Source organism: Sorex fumeus, unplaced genomic scaffold (assembly GCF_029834395.1).
Source record: "Sorex fumeus unplaced genomic scaffold, SorFum_2.1 ptg000072l, whole genome shotgun sequence".
NCBI classification, from domain to species: domain Eukaryota; kingdom Metazoa; phylum Chordata; class Mammalia; order Eulipotyphla; family Soricidae; genus Sorex; species Sorex fumeus.
In genome coordinates this window covers 45,849,505-45,872,164 of record NW_026606129.1, presented here as the reverse complement: position 1 = coordinate 45,872,164, position 22,660 = coordinate 45,849,505, and the positions used below count along the sequence as shown (strand labels likewise).

The window sequence follows — 22,660 nt, the reverse complement described above, 5'->3', positions numbered from 1 at the left end:
TAAGCCTGTAACTGTATCTCACGCTGATTCACTAATAAAAAAATAAGAAATTAAAAAAAGAAAATAAGGGTATACTGGGCCAGAGAGAAAACTGAATGGGCCGGGCAAAGTTTTGCATGTGGGAGGCCCAGGTTCAATTCTTGGCACCACACAGACCCTGGAGCACATTGAGGGTGGAGCCCTGAGCACTGAGCTGGGAGTAGCTCTAAAGTACTGCTCTGTGTGAGCCAAAGACCTCCTCCAGGTGTTGGGGGGGGGAATCCCTCTCTTTTTAAGTTTCCTATATTGTATTTTATCATTGAAATAAAATAACATTTTCTGATGTGGTTCTAAATGCAAAGAGAGAAAAGAATTAAGATAATTATAACTTATGGGAGGTATAACAACAAAAAGAGAAGTATGTTTTTTTATAAATGCAAGCATGTAGAATGTTATACCAATAAAATTATGAATTATGGAATTATGCATACATGTTTACAAAAAGGAACATTCAAAAACACTGGATAAAATGGAATTCTAAAACACTGGGTAAAATGGAATTCTAAAACAATGGAAAGAAGAAAAAGAAAGCTTTTTTTTAAGAGCACACAAACAGGAAGGACAAAGAAAATAGGCAACTTAAGGTTTGACCAGTCCGAAAGTAGTGAGTGGTCGCAAGGTCAACCTAAAGTCAACCTGCAGCAAACTATCAATAATTTCATTAAGTATATATTAAGTATACCAATTAAGAGACCAATTAATATGCCAATTAAAAGAATTGACTGGACTAGGGAGACAGTTCAAATGGTAAAGCAGAAGCCTCACATGGGTAAGATCCTGAGCTTGACCACTGGAGTTTGATGCCCTGCCCACCACTGGCACACCAGGAGCGACTCTTAGGCCCCTGAGCACTGCTGAGTGTGATCTCTATTAAAACATTGTCACAGCAGAGATAAAGATATGACCCAAGTATAATCTGTCTATAAGAAACTCACTTCAAGTATGTTAAAGACCGATTAAAATTAAATGGATGGGAAAAGGCATGTCACGGTCAAGGTCCTCCCGTTGTTCATCGATTTGCTCGAGCGGGCCCAGTAACGTCTCCATCGTGAGACTTGTTGTTACTGTGTTTGGCATATTAAATACGTCACGGGTAGCTTGTCAGGTTTTGCTGTGCGGGCGAGATACTCTTGGTAGCTTGCCAGGCTCTCCGAGAGGGGCAGAGCAATTGAACCCGGCTCGGCGGGGCTGGCTGCGCACAAGGCAAACGCCTTATCACTGTGCTAAAGGCATATTTGAAGCAAAACAGAGAGTACAGCAAGTACACTTGCTTGCACACAACAGATCCCATTTCAATCTCTGGCATCACATATGGTCCTCTGAACACTTCCAGGAGTGACCTCAGAGCTCTGAACCAGAGTAAGCTCTGAGCATAGTTGGGTGTGGTACCCCCCCAAAAATGTGATTATTACTCAAATGCTTGTATGAATGATTATATTGATATCAGATAAAGTAGTCACCAGCAAGTTACCAGATACAAGGATATTACACAGTGATGGAAAAGTCAACCAATTAAGAAAGTACAGCAGATCCTAAATGTGTGGACACCACCAGCAAAACAACAAATGGGAACAAAAAACCTGATGAAACTGAAAGAACAGATAAATCCATGATTATAGTTGGGAGACTTTAACATAGCTCTCTCACAAGTTTGCAGAAAAATGACAGAAAATCAACAGAAGTAAAGCTTCAGTATCATCCACTTGAGAATCTAATCACCATTTATAGAAAATTTCACTTGACTTATGAGAATATACATTCTTTTCAAATACCTATGAAATGTATGCCAAAAAATAAGAATGAAAAACGAAAATGAATTAAAAAAGAAAGCATGAAGAATCCAAAGGAAAAGATAAAGTTGCCTGTTTCTGGATGACATGAGATTACACAGAAAACCGCAAGAATCTAAAACAAAGCGAAAATGAACAATTAGAGTTTGTAAGGAAGTTCAGGAAGTTTCATAATACTAGAGAAAAATAATAAACACGGAACGATCAATCAAGAAACATGCAGCACTTGGGTGCTAAAAGCTACAAACTGCTAAAAAATGTAAATCAAAGCTCCAAATAATGGAGAGACAAACTATTGATGTAAAAATTCTATACAGAAAAGATGTCACTCTATCCAAACTGGCAGTTTTGATGGAATTTTTGTTTGGGGTCACAGATGATGGGTGCTCAGGAGCTACCTCTGGCTTGGTGCCTGGGAGTTACTCTTCGTGGTATTCAAAGAACCATGCCAGAATGAAGGTCATACCCGGGCCTTCCACATGACAAACAGTGCTAAGTCCTTTGGGCCATCTCCCAGGCCCTTTCATGCAATTAAAATAATTTAAATTTCATTTTAGGCATCACGATTTACAAAACTATTATTAGCAAAGTTTCATACATGAAACATTCCAACAACACATCCTCTATCAAAGTGTCCACTTCCCTCCACCATTCTCTAGTGTCCCTGCCCCATGCTTTAAGCTTCCTAGTGAAGACCAGTAATTGGTTTCTATTGCCTTTGGTATTAGTGCCTACCCTATGACTGTTTATGTTTCACATAGGAGAGAGATCATTTTGTATCTGTTCCTTTCTTTCTAACCAACACCAGTAGGCATGATACTCTCCAGATTCATCCACGCAGCAGCAAATTGCATGATTTCATTTTCTCTCACCACTGAGTAGTATTTCACTGTGTATAACATATATTCCATGTGTTTATGTACCAGTTTCTTTATCCAGACATCTGTCTTGGACATTTGAATTGTTTCCAGATCTTGGGTTATCGTGAATAGTGCTAATGAACGTAGAAGGTAGAATTCCAATGTCTTTTCTGAATAGAGTTTTTGGGCCCTTGGAATAGATGCTTTAGCTTTAGGTGGCTTTAGGCCCTCCCGTTGATCATCGATTTGCTCGAGCGGGCCCAGTAACGTCTCCATTGGAGACTTTGTTGTTACTGTGTTTGGCATATTGAATACGTCACGGGGAGCTTGCCAGGTTCTTCCGTGCGGGCTAGATAGATGCTAAGAAGTGGAATTGCTGGGTCATGTGGAAGCTCAATTCCTAGCTTTTTGAGAAGTGTTTAGATTTGATTCAAATTTTAACAACAATTCACTTATTTTATAAATTCAGACAAGATCATTCTAAAAGATTCATCTGAAAATAAAAATATTAGAAATCTAAAATAATTCTGAAAAAAGAAATAAAAACAGAGGAATTCATCTTTTGGATTTCAAGACTTATTATAGAGCCCTAGTAACCAAGAGTGAGTGGTACTGGTGGAAGAAGAGACACGGATCAATAAAAAGAATAGAAAACTCAGAAATAATTTCACATTATTGCTCAACTGATCTTCCACAAAGGTGCAAAAAGATAATTTAGTGGAAGAAAGATTGTCTTTCTGATAAATGGTGGTGCTGGAACAACTGGACAGACATAGATCAGATTCTCTCCCACCAGATTCCAATTTAATCCTCACACACTTTGAAATAATTAAATGTAGGGCTGGAGCAATAGCACAGTGCATAGGGCACTTGCCTTGCACGCAGTCGACCTGGGTTCGATTCCCAGCATCTCATATGGTCCCCTGAGCACCGCTAGGGGTAATACCTGAGTGCAGAGCCAGGAGTAACCCCCGTGCATCACCAGGTGTGGCCCAAAAACCAAAAAAAAAATTAAATGTAAAACTAGAAAACACAAGAGGGTATATGGAGCAAGCCAAGGAATTCTTAGCTGTTGCTATCAAAGAAAAAAAAATCTGTTCATTGTGCTTTAATAAAATTAAAACCTTTGTTTCAGAGGCTAATAAAAATATCTGGAAGCTCCATGTCCCACAAAGGTTTATTATCTAAAATATACAAAGGGCTATCTAAACTCAATATTATAACAATAATCCAATTAGAAAATGGGCAAAAGATATGAACAGACGACCCTTTCAGTGAAGAGGACTTAGGGACAGCAAATGCATACATGAGCCATTGTTTAGCACAACTATCCATTAGGGAGGTGCTCCACTGAGACCATGAGGAGCACCAACTACATACCTATTAGCACTGATAGACTGAATGTCACAGACTGAGACAGTATAGCATGTGGAAAAACACATGTGGTGAAATCTCTCTGATGATGCCCACGGGAATGCAGGAGGGCAAGGCCACTCTGGAAGAAAACTTGGAAGCTTCTTTAAAAAATAAACATATGTTCCACAACTAATCTCAAAAAGAAGCCAAGATGATAAATTGTCCCAGATAGATGGATCTTCAACTGAAAAAACTCTGAGATCTTCTCAGAGTGGGGATGGGCAAATCTCTCTCTTCCACAGAGGCCCAACAGCCACCACATCTGGCCTCCTCTGACACAGACAAGACCCACAGCTCCTGGAGCATGTGGCCTCATATGTAGCCATGTGACACCTCATCCATTTACAGTAGGGGAAGGAGAAGCCAACTGACAGCCCAGTGGGAGCACAGCAAATTTGATGGGGAAGTTGCAGTAGGATCCCACCAAACTCAGGGAGTGATAACATTAACACAAAAGGCTCAACCAGTACCAACTTGTCAGTTAATCCTCCATGATTTTAGTAATACCACTGTGAGATAGAACAATGATCACAAATTGACTTTTACTGATCATTTTCTGATAATTTCATTTGCCATTTTGTTGTAATAAGCAATCTGAAGTAAATTTGTTTGTGCTTAATAAAGGGGCAAGCTTGGAGGGTAGATGGGACACTGGGGACATTGGTGAGGGGAAGGCCACATTGGTGTTGGGACTGGTGTTGAAATATTGAATGCCTGAACTCCTGAAACAACTTTATTATGAACAGATTTGTAAATCATGGTGTTTAAATTAAAAAAAAAAAAAGAACAACATATACTTATTTGATGACTCAGCAATTGTACTCCTGGGCATTTGTCCCAGAAAAAATGAAAACTTATGCTCATAAGCAAACCTGCAGACAGTTGCTCACAAAAACTTTACTTATAGGAATTCCAAACTGCTGGCAACAACCAAATGACCCCCCATATGCGAATGATGAAACACATCTTGGGCCATGACTACCACGGAATACAACTCAACAATAAAAGGAATAAACAATTGTTACAATAACTTGCATATATATATATATATATATATATATATATCAGAAAAGGAACGAGAAAAAAGGAACCAGAAAAATATGGTACCATTCCCTTTATATAGCTTTCTCAAAATGCCAAGAGTTTAGAGGTGAATGGGAGACTAAGGTCAAGGGTTAGCGTTCGTGAGGGAATGTTCATCATTATAGAGGGCTAACATAAAGATTGCTGTGATGAGAAGTACTTCTGCATTCTGACTGTGGTAACAGTTATACAATCTATACAGCTGATATTACAGAATTGGTTTTGAAAATGGACTACAGTGACATGTTTTCATCCAGGGAACTGAATAACGGCAGATAGGACCCCTCTGTAGTCTCTCTGCAATTTCCTGGGAATCTATCTTTATTCTGAAATGAAAGGGGTTTTTAAAAGGTCACTAAAAGTTCTAATATCAGCTATCTAAAACCCTGAAGGGACATTATTGATTCTTCCATGTTCCCATCATGGCACCGAAACAATGCCTTAGCTCTCGTAGTAGGTATTTAATATTTAGGAACTAGATGAACATGTGACAGGATTTGGGGTTTTTGATTCTAAAAGTCCCAGGATTATTAATGGCAAATACCTGGAAACAAACACTGCATGGTGATCAGTAGTTATTTCCAATGATGGGACAGAGATGGGGATGGAAAAGGTTGGGAGGAGAGGAGGAAAAGCAAAAATATATACAATGCAGAAGTGCAGAGTAAAAATCACTGTCACTGTCCTCCCATTGTTCATCGATTTGCTCGAGCGGGCCCAGTAATGTCTCCATTGGAGACTTTGTTGTTTTTGTGTTTGGCATATTGAATACATCACGGGTAGCTTGCCAGGCTCTGCCGTGCGGGCGAGATACGCCCGGCAGCTTGCCGGGCTCTCCGAGAGCAGCGGAGGAATCGAACTCGTGTTGGCCATGTTGGCTGCGTGCAAGGCAAATGCCCTACCGCTGTGTTATTGCTCTAGCAGAGTAAAAAAGCTATTTTCTTTCACACATTGATAACTGTGCATCCCCAAAGAGTCTCATTTTTCCATAAGCATGATTTTAAAACACTGTATTATGTGTTTATCCTTAAGAAAGCAAGTAGATAGACAATGAAGGGAATGCTACTTCCCGTGTGTTTATTCCACTGCCCTGAAAGAACTTTAGGCAGAGAAGGAAGGCAGGAAGATGTCTTCAGAGGAATCATACCTGAGACCTTCCCAGTCCTGCTTGCTCCTCCTTTTGAGGTCGCCTCTGAGTAGATACAAATCCGTCTCCAGTTGGAAAATGCATCTTATTATGTGAAGCAAGTCCACATGACTTTAAACATTCTGAAAATAATTCATAAAAATTATATTATGTACTATCTGCCTGAGAGTCCCTTTTTCTTCCCAACTCCCCTTGCCTTGCTGTCATGCTGCACAGTGTGAGACATTTTTAAAGCATCTCCTTGAATAATAGTGGTGTTTCAGCCAATTAATTGCCCTCTGCAGGTGGCGTTGTAAATTTCCTTTGCCATTAGGGGAAAAGCACTGAAAAGTCCTCTGTTATATTATTAATCTTCTTGTTCATTTCTGCTCTGCTCGATCATGTCTTCAAGGTACCTATTTTAAGGCAGACTTCAACTCGTGGACCAAAAGGCCACATCAGACAGTGAAACCTTAATTAATAACATTTTAATTTTACATGATATCAGATGGTGCTTGAGGCTTTTCAGGGTGCTTTTCCCTGTATCTTTTCAAAACCACATAATGGCCCTGCGAGGTAGGTCATAAAAACCATCTCAAGGAATGAAATATTAAGCCTATCATTTCATGTTTATGAAGCAGATGAGTCAGACACGGAACCAAGACGTCTGCTGCCCATGGTATTGGCCATGTATGTGTTGTAGAAGATGGGGAAACAGACATGATTTCCTTATAGGAAAGAAGCCTAACTGCAGGAGGCCTGTTCCCTCTGTTCTTCCTGCTGCACAAAATGCCTCAACTGTGTACCTTTTTTTCTCCTTAAAAGTAAACGAAAGAACTTGGCAGATGTCTAGAAAGCACCACTGTAATAGTTTAGAGACCCAACAATTCAGTGGTAGGAGGGCTTTACTCACTTTCTAAAGAAATTCTGCTGAGGTATTTCTAGAATAAAGGAATCTTTTGGCTCCTCAAACACCTATGATTGAATATACATATATTTGAATATATATCATTAAAAATATATATTATATATGTGAAATGTGAAACCCAAACACATCCTTGCTTTTAGGGAAAAAAATACCTGGAGAAGTACAACAAAATTACTATATTTTACCACCATTGTAAAAAACCAGCCAAGAAGCTAGAGAGATAATACATAATACAGTGGGTAGGGCACTTGCCTTGCATGTGACTGACTGGGTTCAGTCCTTTACCCTAAATGATTCCCCTGAGCCTGCCAGGATGAGCCCTGATCACTGCCTAGTGTGACCCTCCTCTCCTCCTCCCAAAATAAAAGCCAGAAGATTTACTAAGTTGGACAAAGGTTTTAAAAACCCACATAGCTTTGTGTTATTTATACCAGCTTCTTGGTGGGAAACATGACTACTGACAGGTGTGCTGGCTGGGGATGAAAATGGAACTATAAAATGAAATGTGTCACACACACACACACACACACACACACACACACACACACACACACATACATCCCTCCTTTAAAAAAAAAGAGCCAAAAGGAAAGGAATAAGTCATGAGAAAAAGTATGAAAAACATGGAGATTTTATCAAATAAATGGGGACTAAGACACAGATAAGTGTTATTCGGAATGAGACCTTCCCCAGAACTGTTTCAGGGGCCCACCTGAGTTCTGTGGTTCTCCAGTGTGGCTGCATTGTGCTCTCTTGTGGGCTTCCGCAAAGAATGACCTGCAGTTGCCCCCAGGAAGGCATTTAACTGGTGCAGGGAAGCCTGGGAAGAGAGTTTCTTGAGGACCCCCCTCCCTGGCAATCCCCATGAGCAGCAAGGTTAGAGACATCCCGCTGCCCTGCAGACTTCAAGAACAGCGTTCCTCACCCTTTCTATACTAAGGCCCCTGTCCCACATACCCATCTATAAAAAAGGCAGCTACAACTAAAGAAGGAGAGAAGTGGTCTTCAACCTTTCTACTCCTGCAGACTGGCACTGGGTCCACAGGCCAGTGGTTGAAGACCACCACTATAGATTAAAAAAAAAAACTCAGGGTGCTCTCTGTGCCCAGTCCCCAGATCACCGCAAATTTGGAACCTGGAGAGTTGGTAAGGTAGGAGATGAAAGGCCAGTACGTAAACTACACGTGGAATATGTAAAACACATGTGCACTGGACTCCACATTGGTGGCCCTGAGACCAAGTGAAGACAGGAAGGAGTCTTCCATGTGTTGGAGAAGATGAGGGTCGGCAAATGTGCCCAAGGCATCCTTTCAGTCTGGGAAACACATCTTTTATTTTAAGGAAAAATGATAGCCTTGAGGAAATGTGGGCCAACAGGGTCACACCCTCAGAGCTTGGGGGGCCACAAGCTGCGAGAAATCAAGTCAGGGTCAGGTGTATGCCCAGCATGCACCTTAGTCCTGTACTATCTCCTGGGTCCCTGCTTCAAATGTTTTAGGCCCTGCCCAATGGGAGCAAGAGATGCAGGTAAAGACAGAAGGCAAGAGTTTTATCCTAGGGATCAACATCATCAAACTGAATTATCCAAGGAGGAGAAATTCAACTTCTAGTGATCTTAAAAAAATATTTTTCTTTTTTGGCCTTTTGGGTCACACCCAGCGACGCTCAGGGATTACTCTTGGCACTGCACTCAGGAATTACTATTGGAAATGCTTGGGGACCATATGGGATGCATGGGATCAAACCCAGGTCAGCCACGTGCAAGGCAAATGTACCTGCTATACTATTGCTCTGGCCCGATCTTTAAATATTATGGAAAAATCCAAGTTTTCATCACTCTCAAACCCCTCCCCCCATTATTTGCATACTCATAAAAATAAAAAACCAAGAAACAGCTGGCACCTAAGATCACGACTGTACTTATTTCACAGGGTCACAGAGAGCACCCTCGGTTCCACTTGTGTCAGTTCCAAGGGGCGTCCTGACACTTGCTTTGCTTTTTCAAAGGTAACTATGTACTTTGCTGCCATGGATTTTACCTTTTCCAGTTATGACTATTGTCACGTCTTCTGTGCTGCATTATTCATGGAGCATTAATCTCCTTAAAAATGGATCTTTGTGGGAAGACTTTACTTTTTAAAAACTGGTATGTATTTTATAAAGGGACTTTGGTCCCGGTGTGGCTGAAGGGCAAGTGGCTTCATCAAGGCAAAGCCGGGGCCAGCCCCTGCCCTCCTGCCACTTGGTGAAATCCATTTTCTGCTTCTCTTTGCTAATAGACTCTCTTCAAAAATGGAACTTAATCCTTGGGCAATGCAACATTAAAGCGTCCAAGGAAGAATTAAATATTTCAAGAGAGAACACGGTGAAAAATGGAACTGCTATTTTAGATTCTTTGAAAATTTAAGTACAAGAGTGGAAAAATAGTCAGTCGGACTTGATAAAATGGGTCTAAGTTCACTCTGAGGAAAAGATTCATGTGCAGGGAACCAATGCACACCTGATGTCTGAACACAGAGCCTTGGGCTGCCAGCCCACCAAGGCAGAACCTCATCCCCCTCTAGACAGAGGGAACCAATGTTTGAGTTTTTGGGGTCCACGGACTGTTTAAATCTCAAAGGTGTGACAAGAACATGTTATAGAAAAAATGAAAATTGACCCCTTTTTCCTTCCCCACACATTAACACAACAGGAAGCAAATTCTCCTTGGAGGAAGAGATAGTACAGTGGGTAGGGAGCTTGCTTTGTATGTGGTCAACCTGGGTTCCCCAGAGCCAGGATGATACCTGAGGACAGAGCCAGGAGTAAGGCCTGAGCACCTCTGGGTATGGCCCCAAAACTGAGAGAGAGAGAGAGAGAGAGAGAGAGAGAGAGAGAGAGAGAGAGAGAAGGAGAGAGAGAGAGAGTGAGAGAGAGAGAGAGCGAGCCAACGAGACAAAAAAACTTTTCTCCAGGGGTACGAGCAGGCTGTGGAGCTGGGTGCTTCAGATGGGGGTCCACAGCTCCCACAGCACTCAGTCCTAGGATGGATGAGGTTCCCTCAGCCTTGCTGTCCCTTAGTTGCCTGAGGGTAGGGGAGGGCAGTGTGAGAGGGGAGGGGACAGAGTTCAGTTCCATCCATGGTCAGTAATGCTCCCATCAATTTGGGCCATATGATGATATAATCGTGAGATAAAATTAACCTGAGCCCCCCCCCTTTTTTTTATCGCCAAAACCTGAGGTAAAAGTGCGCTCTTTCCTCTGTGGGTCAGAGAAAATCAGGTTATTGTAAAAATGCTGCAATCACATTTCTAGCCTGTGCTTTTACCGTCCAATTTATTGCTCAGCTCCTCACAGCTGCTTTCCAGAGACCACAGAAGGTGGTTACAACAGATTAGCTCAGTCCCAATAACAGGTCTAAGTATTTACATATTTATGGCTCGCCTCCAAGAGGCAGGAGATGGGAGTGTTGGGATTCCGATTGTTTTAATTTGCTGGGCCTTGTCTTCCTCTGCCTGGGTGCCCTGAGAGCCAGGCTCTCCATCTCCGGGGAACAAAAGAGACTGTGGCAAGAATGACTTGTCCCCAAGATACCTCTATCTCTGAAACACCCGAGTTTATATTGGCCTGGGCAGGTCTCAGCACTCCCAACCCTGCAGCTGGGGCAAGGGGAAATGTTTCTAATTCCTGAGGACAGGGTTCCCTGAGAGGGGTATAGGGGTATGGGACAAGTGAGGGAAGGGACACCCAGGAAGGAGGCTGCTTCAGGTTCTTGCCTTGAGCAGGTGCCTCAGACTCTATGGGTCGCAGTTTTTTTTCATCTGTGAAATGAGCTAATACACATCTCTCCATTGGTAAGAGGGAAAATGGAAGAAGGATGGCTCTGAGGGGCTAGGAGGTTTAAGATTCAAAGTCTTCCTCCTGGTAGAGAGCTTAGATGTTCTCTTCAAGCCACATGATAATACAGCTCATGACCCTGAAATGCCAGCCCTGTAGAAGGAAGCTTCAAAGTCGGACGGGAGACCCGTCTGCTTCCATCGACAATATCTCACCTCTCATCAGAACCCTGCTGCTCCCTTCCAGCCTGCCTCATTGGATGCCGTCTCCAGCAACCTTCCTCTCCTTCCCTGACCTCATGCTGCTGAGCACAAGAAAGCCACAAGGCCCACCCTGTGGATTGGCATGGTCTAACACTGCTGGCCCCAGGATGAGTGTGTGGTATGTGTCTGAGTATGAGTGTGTGTGTGTGTGTGTGAGTGTATGTGGTGTGTATGAGTGTGTGTGTGTGTTGTGTGTTGAGTGTATATGGTGTGTGAGAGTGTGTGAGTATATGTGGTGAGTGTGTGTAGTGTGCGAGTGTATGTGGTGTGTGTGATGTGTGTGGTGTGTGAGTGTGTGTGATGTGTGTGACTGTATGTGTGTGGTGTGTGGTGTGTGTAGTGTGTGTGATGTGTGTGAGTGTATGTGTGTGGTGTGTGTGTAGTGTGTGGGGTGTGTGTGAGTGTATGTGTGTGTGAGTGTGTGTGTGGTGTGTGTGTGTTTATGCTGTGTGTTATTATGTTATTATCCCTCTATCTGGCCTCGATATGATTCTGTATTTGTGGTTTGCACTCGGAAAATATCAACATCCTGGCTGAACCTCTAGCTTGTTCACCCACACTGAATAGCCCTGTTTTTAGAGATTCCTGGGTGTGGCCTCAAACAGGCTCCACAAAGTTCTACTGCGAGGGTACTGGGGAAGGGTCCCCAGCCTTGTCCAGGCAAGGTGGTGACTCTTCATTGAAGGATGGTATCCTAACAAAAGCTCATGGGAAAGGCCACACGATCTCCAATTCTGCGTCAGCCTCTGTTAGATGATAAGACTCTAGTCCTCATCACAGACTCTGCACATGAGTTTATCTCCCCACAGCTCCCCCTATGCCCCACGTCACCCCAACACATAAACACAAAGGTGTCTGGGCATGGCAGACAGCCACACCAAAGATCCAGGGGAAGCCCCTGGTATGAGCCCCCCATCAGGCTCACTCCAACTAGAATTCGGCAGTTGTGCCTGCATCCCTGAGCTGAGGGCATGATTCTGTTGGGAGAGAGTGCCGGCTCTGTTATCCAGCACGAACAGGGAATGTGTTTTGCTGGGTAAACTTAAGTGGAGAGGAGAAAACAATTTGGAAAGAGGAATGGGAATGAGCATGGGAACAAGGATATTTGGATGAGTGTTTCTCAGTCTTTTGGTATTTCCCCTACATTCTTTGAGCCTGCACCCTAGTCTCATGTTATAGATCCCCATGTATGCATGCAATATTCACGTGTGGCTCCCTTAGCAGCTGTATGGCCCTGGCTGACAAATAATGATCTAGACCAAGTATGCTGACAAATAATTTTTTTTAAAAAATAAAGAAGATGCAGCAGAAAAACGCAGGGATTGAAAATGGAATCAGAGAGAGGACTCCAAATGGAATTTTTTTACATCATGACCTTAATTTTCAGCTCATCACCCAAAGATTAGCACTAGCTGGGCTGGAGCGATAGTACGATAGTAGCAAGGTAGAGCATTTACCTTGCATGTGGCCAGCCCTGATTCGATCTGCAGCATCCCATATGGCCCCCGGAGCCCTGCCAGGAGTGATACCTGAGTGCAGAGCCAGGGATAACCCTTGAGCATCACCAGGTGTGACCCAAGAGCAAAAAAAAAAAAAAGAAGAAGAAGAACTAAGAAGAACCAAGAACTAAGTAGCAGGTAAAGGGCACAGCTTAGAACTATCAGGAGCTGAAAAGCCAGAAAGACAAGAACTGGATTTTTTTTTTGTGTGTGGACTTTTAGTGAGGGGGTGGGGCGGGAGAGGTGGATAAGATAGGGATCTGGAAAATCTCCAGAGCCCTGGGCTTTTCAGATCTAGGAGAACTACAAATGCCCACATGGTTAAGGAATGAAACCTACACAGATCTGCTTTTTCTGAAACTGTGGGGCCATCAGAAGGGCAGGAAGTGATATTACAGAGGCCGTGAAAGGAGCTCAGGAACCCTCAGCCTCCATTCTTTGGACTCAAGTGACTCCGGGAGAAGCTGAAGAGGAAGAAGAAAATAAGTACTCCAATGTGTGCAGGGGACAGGGTGAAAAAGAAAAAGGATGAGATGAGAGGAGAGAGAATCATTTTAAGAAGGAAATCAGCAAACCACTGGGACCATCTATTTCCAGTGCCCCTGCTATTTACAGGTAATTTACAATGTAAAGGAGGGGTTCTTCCTCCAAAAGCATCTTTGGAGGAGGGGTTCTTCCTCCAAAAGCATCTGCTTTTAAGTAGCACCGGGAGTGTGCTGGTAAAGAATATCTCCTGAAGAGGCAGGGCTTTCAGGATTCAGAAAGGATGTCAAAGGCTGGGGTAGGAGTGAGTGCATCGCTTTGAAATGTAACCTTAGTTTCTTTTTTGGTGTAGAAGTTCACCTTGGGTTCTCATATCTCTGATCTTCCAGCCGCAGTTGCTGCTTCTTCCCCCATCCTACCCTCGTCATCACTGGAGAAGGTCCCTGAGACCTCATCCCTCACAGTGGCTGCAGAGACAAGCAGCACCTCGGCAGGGAGCTGATGGAGCACAGATCCTTGAGCAGCCCCTGGACCTGCTGGGTTAGACTCTGCACTTAACAAGCTCCCTGTATGTGTGCGTACAAGAAAGCGTGAGGAGTCCAGATCTGGGGTAAACCTTGCTGACATGCAGATTCTGGTATCCTGAAGAGGTATGGGAACCCCGCTGCTTTCCCTTTCAAGAATATTGTTTACAAGCACCATTTTCGTCAGACTTCCAGGGAAAGTAAATGAAGACTGGGTCGAGTTTGTACAAATTCCAAAGGAAAAAAGAAGCAGATTCGAGTACAGAAAGACTCACAGATTCCTGGGTGCTCATGTCCTTCATTCTTGCCCCACCTTTGTGGATTATGAAACCACTCTTTTCTTGTTAACGATGCTTCTTTTTCTGGAGAGCGAATTGATCTGTGACATAGCCATGTCCCTGATTACAGGGTGACGAGGTTCACACTCACCCAGCTCGCATCCTAGTTGCCCTCTGGCTGTCTCTCATCTCTTCCCTTGATCACAAATATCCAGATTTGCTTCTAAACAATGGCCATGGTGGGCTCAGTCTGCCCAGGGCTGTGGGTGTGTAATGTCTCTTGCCTGCCTGTCTGGCCGTCACCCAACATGGGGATTCCAGAAGCTTGCACATGGGAAGGTCTTCACCCAGGTTCCCTTCTGCAGTGAGCTCACTGTCTGCAGACCTCTCAACACTCACACTAGCCCTTCAGCCTTGGTCCTGGTGACAGTTTTCTCTGGTCCCTCATGCCAGCTGCCACCCTTGGGGACCATGCCAACTTCCTGGCCCCCAACTGCCACCTCTGTCCTTTGATACAATGCTTCCCAAATTACCCAAAATGAGTATGCCATCTGTCTCCTGCTGGGCTCTGACTACTGACGCTGAGTTCTGGGTGGACCTCATGACCTTCTCAAGGAGACCTCCATTGGTGCTCACTTTCTCTTTCATCCTCATTCTTCTGCAACTGATAGTTCCTCTTGGTAAATGCATCCCAATGCATCCCATCCAGAATGTCTGAAATGGCTTATTTTGCTCCCCGAATTTTCCTTCCCGCCACCTTCCGGGGGCATCTTCCCACGGTAAATTCCCTGCTGCTCTTCCTCCAGAATCACCACCCTGGCCAGAGGTCTCAGGGCTGTCAAGAAGCTGGGGATGGCCTGGGACGTCCAGGTTCAATGCTATGAGGACACTGAAGCTGGCAAACCATCTGTTCATGGTCCCTCAGGTGCCCTAAGACAAAGGTCCTCTGATGAAAGGATCAGGGTCCTTCCACCCTTCATTCATGCCCTGGGTGTTTCTGAGTGGTACGGACCCCAGACTGGTGATACACTCAGTCCATCTCAGGTCTGGATACCTCCACACCCACCCCCCATTAAGTACATGCATGCATGTGCATGTGTGCGCGCACGCGCGCGCGCACACACACACACACACACAGTCTCACTGGCTCCCTGAGGGAACCTTTATTTCACGGAGCTATTCACTCACCAGGACAACTTGGCTCCAAAATGTCATTGTGAGCCCAGCACTCACCAGTGCAAGCTGTTGCTGGCTTGTGCTCTCCCATAAGCCTCTTGCCTGGACATAGATTCTAGTGTCCTCAACTTTTCCAGCTCTAGGTCAAGCCCTATCTCACTCGTGGAAATTCTGTCATGCCCCCTTGTTGCTTTGGCACTGGTGCCTGGGCAGATTTCTTCTACAGTTCACATCTAGCTTGGGAAACCCTGGAGAGCTCTCCCTAGCCCCCACAGTCTATCCCATTTCTCACTGAATCATGAATCACATCGTACCTGGGGTTGCCTTGACTGGCTACAAAACACATGTTTAACTTTTCAGCTGCCCAGACATGTCCTTGCAGATGTGACTGCCTGCATTTCTCTTAGCCTCTAGCAGAGGGTGATAGTCAGGGAAGGTTCCAGAAAGAAAGAGCACAGTCCTCCATTTTGTGATATTTTCAGATAAATACAAAGTGGTAAAGGTACGCGCGCGCATGTGTGTGTGTGTGTGTGTGTGTGTGTGTGTGTGTGTGTGTGTTGGGGGGTGGGGGAGATCTGAGTGCCCTGTGAGCCAGAGGCAATGCACTGACACGCCAAATTCTCGTCTTCCAAATAGCCTAAAGTGGGCTTTTCAATTTCTAGTTTCTATATAAATCTGGCCTCATTGCAACTGATGAATTACATTGCAAATACAACTGGAATATAGGTTATGATTTACAGGGTATTTTTCTCCAGAGAGGCTGAAATGTCTCCTTCTGATGCTTGTGTAAGGCTGGTGATACCACCCTACCCCAGTCTAATCCCTGCTCTCCAGAGCAGTGAAAGAATGGCAAGAAAATATCAAAGAAATCATGTCTTTCCCTACCTCTTCAACCTCACACTTGCTCCCAGGCTGTCCCCGAGAGTCTGCTTAATCCTTCCTCCGTCTACTAGCACTTTTGAATTCAGCCGATGCATTTTCTGCTCCACCATGTCGCTCAATCTCCCCCCAAAAACAGACGATGAGGACAAGAGCTGTTCTTCTCCTCAGCAGCTGGTAATGCCCACTCATAGTCAGTCCTCAAAGGGTCACCTCTGTTTTCCTTCAGGGAAAACTAACCCCTGGAATACAGAGTGACACGTGGCATCCCAAGGATTCATCCCTCGACAAGCCAAAAGATTCATTCTTGTCTCAAAGTCCTCGGAGTTATGACATCCAAGAGAGACCTCTGTCCCCACCCTGGGCAGACTGCTGAGGAACAGACCTGCTCTGCCTTCCCCGCCAGGCAGGCTGCTGAGAGCTCTGATACTGGCAGTGTCTGCAGATGTGTCTCGGGCTACCCATGGGGTCCCCGGAGATTGCTGACCACAGGGAAGTAACACTGATGTTGGAACTGGGTTTACCTTCTTTGAAAAAAATAAATACGGATAAGGGCTGGCACTACAGAACAGTGGGTAAGGCACTTGCCTTGCACACAGCCGACCCAAATTTAATCCCCAGATCCCCTGAGCCTGTCAGGAATAAGCCCTTAGCACTGCTGAGTGTGGCCCCATTTTTTTTTTTACAAAGTAAAAAATAGAGGTAATACTGGAGTTAAGGTACTTGGCTGACATGCAGTTGATCTCAATTTGATGCCTGACATTGGATAGTCCCCCAGGCCCGATCAGGAGAGGTCCCTGACCACAGTGCCAAAAGTAGCTCCTGTATATTGCTAGGTATGGTTCAACACCTACCATTCCAAAATAGCAGTATAACATGCACAATATAAAAACTGCGATTAAATTTTTTTTTGGGGGGGCACACAGTGGTAGGGCGTTTGCCTTGCACACAGCCAACATGGCCGACCCGAGTTCGATTCCTCCACCCCTCTTGGAGAGCCCGGCAAGCTACCGAGAGTATCTCGCCCGCACAGCAGAGCCTGGCAAGCTCCCCGTGACGTATTCAATATGCCAGACACAGTAACAACAAAGTCTCCAATGGAGACATTACTGGGCCCGCTCGAGCAAATCGACGATCAACGGGAGGGCCTTTACCTTTACCTTTGGGGGGGGGGGGGGCACATCCAGCAGTGCTCAGGGCTTACTCCTGGCTTTGTGTCAGGGATCACTCCTGGTGTGCCCCTCGGAATCATATGTGGTGCCTAGGATCCAACTCAGGTTGGATGCAAGTGAAGTGCCCTATCCACTGTACTGTTTCTCTGGTCTCTGACCATTAACCACTTTTTAAGTGTGAGTCCTATCACTCTCAAGTACCATACCCTGGATGAGGCTCACACTACCATCCGTCTCTGGAACTTTTTTCATTTCCTCAAAGAAAAACTCCCTGTCTCTAAACCCCTCAGCCCCATTCTCCATTCTGTGCCTAGGATTCAGGAACCCTCTTAGGAGGAATCATTTCCCTTTATCTTCTGTGACGAGCCTCAATCAGGTTGTAACGTTGTCAAGACTCATTCATGTGGTGGTGGGGATCAGAAGTTCCTTTTACTTGGAGGAGGAGATTCCAGAGCAGTTCTTGGAGGCCCTGGGGGCTCCTCTGTGTAGGTGATTCTTGGCCAACCTGGTGGAAGGTTCAATGTGAGGGCCTGAGGATGGGCTGCTGCTCGGGGCCTGGGTTGCCAGGGGCCACTTGGACCACCCCAGTGATGGTGGGGGCTGGAGGGCATATGGTGCTGGGGACTAAACCAGGTTCAGGCACCCCAATGTCTGTACAATCTTCCCGGCCCCAGAAAGTTCTTCTAAAGGCAGAGTCCATGTGTACTGTGCAGTCCCATCTCGTTCTGTTTGTCTGTCCATCTGCCCTGGGAACGTGACTTGCTTCTGCCTTTGGTTTTTCTGTCTGGTTAATTTACTCTGCCTCAGTGACAATACAAATCGCCCTGCTGCAGCAGCCTAGACCCCAGAGGCGGCCAGGCCCCTTCACACATCTCATTTTTCTTATCTTTCCTTTTTTTTTTTGCTTTTTGGGTCACATCCGGCGATGCACAGGGGTTACTCCTGGCTCCTGCACCCAGGAATTACTCCTGGCGGTGCTCAGGGGACCATATGGGATGTTGGGAATTGAACCCAGGCCGGCCGCATGCAAGGCAAACACCCTATCCACTGTGCTATTGCTCCAGCGCCTTGCAAAAGGGCTCTGTTGGCCCTGTGTCAGTACCCGAAGAGGCACCCCATCTCTCTATGTCTGGGGAGCCAGTGGAGACACATGGGCGCAGAAGGTTGGGTCCTGCCCATGCTGCCACAATGGCCAGGTGACCCCCATAGCACCCTGCCCTCCCAGCCCTATTCCTACCTTCCCCAAAGAGAGGGCCCAAAATCAAGCTCCACACCTGGGCATCCAAATGTAGGTCTCTCCCCACTGCCAGCCGTTCTCCTCCTAGTGCCAAGGGGCTTCCTGTCACCTCCCCTGCAATGTGTGACCATCCCCGTATTAGACACAGGCACGGCTCTGTAGCAGCACAAAGACGGGCCGGAGTGAGCTCCTCAACAGGAAGGGCTGGTGTCATGCCAGCCTATCGCCCTCCTTGTTCTCAGTGACTAATGAACTGTGGGTCATCTTCCCCATCCCTCTGCCATGGTAGGCACAAGCCCCCCTTCCAGCTGCAGCTCCTTCCCTTGCTGAGTGAGACCTACTGTGGCCACTGGGCTGGCAGTTGTTAGGCAGTTTGGCTTGTGTGTGTGTGTGTCTCCCAAGTATTGCTCTGGGAACCGGAGGTCACCCGTAGTGATTCTTGGTCAACTGGGCAGGGGGTGGGGTTCAATGTGAAGGCTCTGGATGCAGCGCTGCTTAGCCCTGCTGATTGATTACATGCACCCATTGGTGCTCTGGGTACCATGGGGTGCTGGAGATCCAACCTGGGTCAGGTACATGCAAGCTGTATCCCTTAGCCTCCCTTGAAGGAACCATTCCTGACCAGACAGCAGCACTCATTTGATTGCATGAAGACAAAGCGCACCTCTACTTCATCTGCTGACAGCGAGTTCCAGCTGCCCCCTGAGGCTTCATGGTCACTTACTGAATGGCCTGTGAGGATCTGTGCTGGGGTCTGGGAGCACCCAGAGAGGGTTGAGTCCTGGGAGACCTGCACTCTGGAAGCCTCTAGTCTTGCAATGACCCAGAGGCAGTGAGCACTGACGAAAGATGTATTGTGACATTCACACCCAAACATTGCTCTGCTCCAAATACCTCGCCTTCTAAAATCTGGTTCATCCTCTTGCAGGGCCAAGGTGAAGGAACAATTGGATCGCATTGCTTCAGTTTGCAAAGTCACCTGGTTATCAAGAGGCAAGCTGGGCTTCTGTCCTCCTCCCTTGAGAGCTGGACTCAGCAGTCAACGCGCCTCATTACCTACCACACAACACTGAGTTCTGAGGGACAGGGCACTGGGCTGGCACCTGAAGCCCCCTGGTTGGACGTGCTCCTGTCTCCCACTGTCACAGGAAGCCACTTGGAAATATGAATGTCTCACCTCTCCTTATATGCTGCGCTCTGCTGAGCCCCATTCAGACCAGTTTCATGTGAATGATGACTTCTGTCGGGATTTTGATAGAAAGACACAAATCCACGGGCATCTTAGGAAACGTGAATCAGGGAATGGGAGGCTCTGAGTTTTGATGGAGGCTTTCCCTGCCACTGACTAGAGGCAGCCCCCACCCCAATAGCCTTGACCCCTTTGCAAAGTTACAAATGTTTTAAGGTGGGATCATAAAGAATATGGCATATGTGTGGAGAAACAACCACACACGTGGGCACCTCCCCTTGGCATCATTCTAAAGTGAATGCCACACATCTCAGGTATTAGCCAGGATACAGAGGTCTCTGACCTGACATTCTCAGAGTCTAATGAGGAAGACAGATGCTGGCGAACAAATTCGCTTTGAGACACTGTAAGAGGTGGTTATATAAAGAAAGGGGCCACTGAGCTTTCATCAAGGCGGGGCGATCTAGAATCAGGGCCAGACTCCAGAAGGAAGGGAAAGGCAACAAGGAAAGACTGGGGCATCAACTGGGTATCATTAGCAGATTTACAGGAAAAGTACTCAAGGCAAAGGGCTGAAGGGAAAAGGGAACTGTGTGTTAATGCAAAGGCTTCAGATTGCTGCTTAGGACTGCTGATTACCTGCTCACCCGAAAGTTAGAAATGTGAGACAGGAGCTCAGATGGTAAGTGAGGGAGGAAGAGGCCTGACTATGAACCCTTAACCCCACTTGCTGGGCCCAGGACCTTGCACAATTACTTTCTTTGTCTCCTTACTCACAGGACACTGAATGCAAACTCTTAACAGTGCAAACTCATACCTGTCGGATAGTGAGTGCTCATATCATCCTCAGGACATGAAGCTTAGCCTACAGGTACCTGTTTAAGAAAATGCTTTTTAAAGGGCAAGAGATGATGCTACGCACATGTGATTACCGCATGATACTCTGGAACACTGTTGGGGGGCTGGCTCAAAACCAAACTAAAAATTAAAAAGAAAGAAGGAAAAGAAAGGAAAATGTCTCGTGGACGGACTGAGCAGACACTGCAGACTTATTTATCATGCCTTTGGTCAAGGGAAGATTGGGAAGATCTCCTAAGCCACTATCTGAGTTCTGCAGAGTCTCTGGCACCCCAAACAGACCTTGAGGTATGAAGACAAGGTGACCCTTTGTTTTTTATACCCTAAACTGCCCACACAGCGGGTAGGGCGTCTGCCTTGCACGCAGCCAACACGGCCGACCCGAGTTCGATTCCTCCGCCCCTCTCGGAGAGCCCGGCAAGCTACCGAGAGTATTCGATATGCCAGACACAGTAACAACAAAGTCTCCAATGGAGACGTTACTGGGCCCGCTCGAGCAAATCGACGATCAACGGGAGGGCCTTTACTTTACTTTACTAAACTGCCCACACTCCCTGGCCAAAGATGATATATGAGGATGCATAATTGCTGACAGGCTATCTGCAGAAAGCAGTTATGGTAAGTCTAGCAGGCTGCATGCTGGGCAGGACAAGCTTGTTCTCTGAGCTTTGGGGCCCATGATTTACATGCAGGCATAGAGTGCCGGAATGGGTTGGGGAGCAAGACTTGAGGAAATGGGTCATTGTTACCAAACCACTATGACTGATTGCAGAGAGTAGCAGAGAAGCAAGAAGAGAAATCGGTTTCCAAAAACAATTCACAAATAAACTACCAACTGCCGCAGCTCCTCCTCTACAGCAAAGGAAAAGAGCTCGGGAAATACAGCATCTCTTTTCCTGGGCACACATCAGGCTAGATTTTTGACAAGCACTAATGGAAAATAGGTTTCCCACATGCTTCCATTTCTCCTTGCTGTTGATTCTCAATTGTACCTTTTGCTCCTTGCTGCTCTCCAAATGTTCAATCTAGTTTGTGATCCTGACATGTCTAGTGACCCAGACCGGCATGCAGCCAGCTCAGAACTTTAACCACTGTTCTCTTCTGGACTCTTCATGGCTCATGAGCTTCTTGGGTTTTGCTGGCCTTTGGTCCTTGGCACAAAGAACCAGGAAGTTCTTAGACTATGGTCCTGGTAGTGAGCAGTAGGCATGACTGGCAAGACCAGGGGCCAGAACTGTCTTCAAGATAGGCTTCCACAAAAGGAACTGGGGGTGGGGGGTCAATCATGGGAAAGTTATAACAGAATAACACTTGTTTCAAAAGGACTCAATTTGAGGTGCTTAGGAGGTCCTTTGATAAAACATTAGTTTCTATTAAGAAAAAAAGAAAAAAACATTAGAAAAAAATTAGTTTCTAGTAAGAAAAAACATTAGTTTCTAGTAAGAAAAAAACATTAGTTTCTATTAAGAAAAAAATGCAATGTCAGAGAGCCCAGCCTCTCCCAATCAATAGTTAAGATCAATAGGCAGATATACAGGAACAAAAACAGCTCTGAGAGAAAAACTCTAAAGGCTACATAAGAAACAACAGCTAGTAGGAGAGAGACAAAAACCAGCCAACCAACCAACCAACCAAACAACCAAACAAACAAACAAAAACCCCCAAAAAACAAAAACCCCAAGAACAAAGCCTTGCATGATAAGAGAAGGAAGACATGGTTTTGCCTGCACTGTCCAATCATCCAATTCCCCAAGCCAGCACTGCCCACAACCCAGGGAACTTCCCAGCTACAACTGCAGGAAGAGCGGATGACATGGCCAACTTCTCCAGCCTTTGAGCCAACACCTGAAGGTCCTGCATCACTGTCACCCTACAGAGAACTTCACAGAACAGTGCTTTTCATATGCTGATGAAATAGCTACAGATTCTGATTCAGCAGGGGCTGGAGTCTCAAATTCTGTATTTCTTAGCAGATGCTCATGGACCATGCACTGTGTGCAGGGCTCTAGAGAACCTTTCAAAATCATCTCAATCTCAGATGAAG

At 45.6% G+C, this 22,660-nt stretch overlaps 1 long non-coding RNA gene across 1 annotated transcript in view; it reads right to left on the bottom strand.

Moving 5' to 3' along the window:
• LOC130037806 (uncharacterized) overlaps window positions 1-22,660 on the bottom strand; it is a 116,342-nt gene that overhangs the window by 17,047 nt on the left and 76,635 nt on the right. The window contains exon 3 of the long non-coding RNA XR_008794496.1: window positions 6,336-6,457. This is a non-coding gene — a long non-coding RNA (uncharacterized LOC130037806). The remainder of the gene's footprint in view (window positions 1-6,335; window positions 6,458-22,660) is intronic.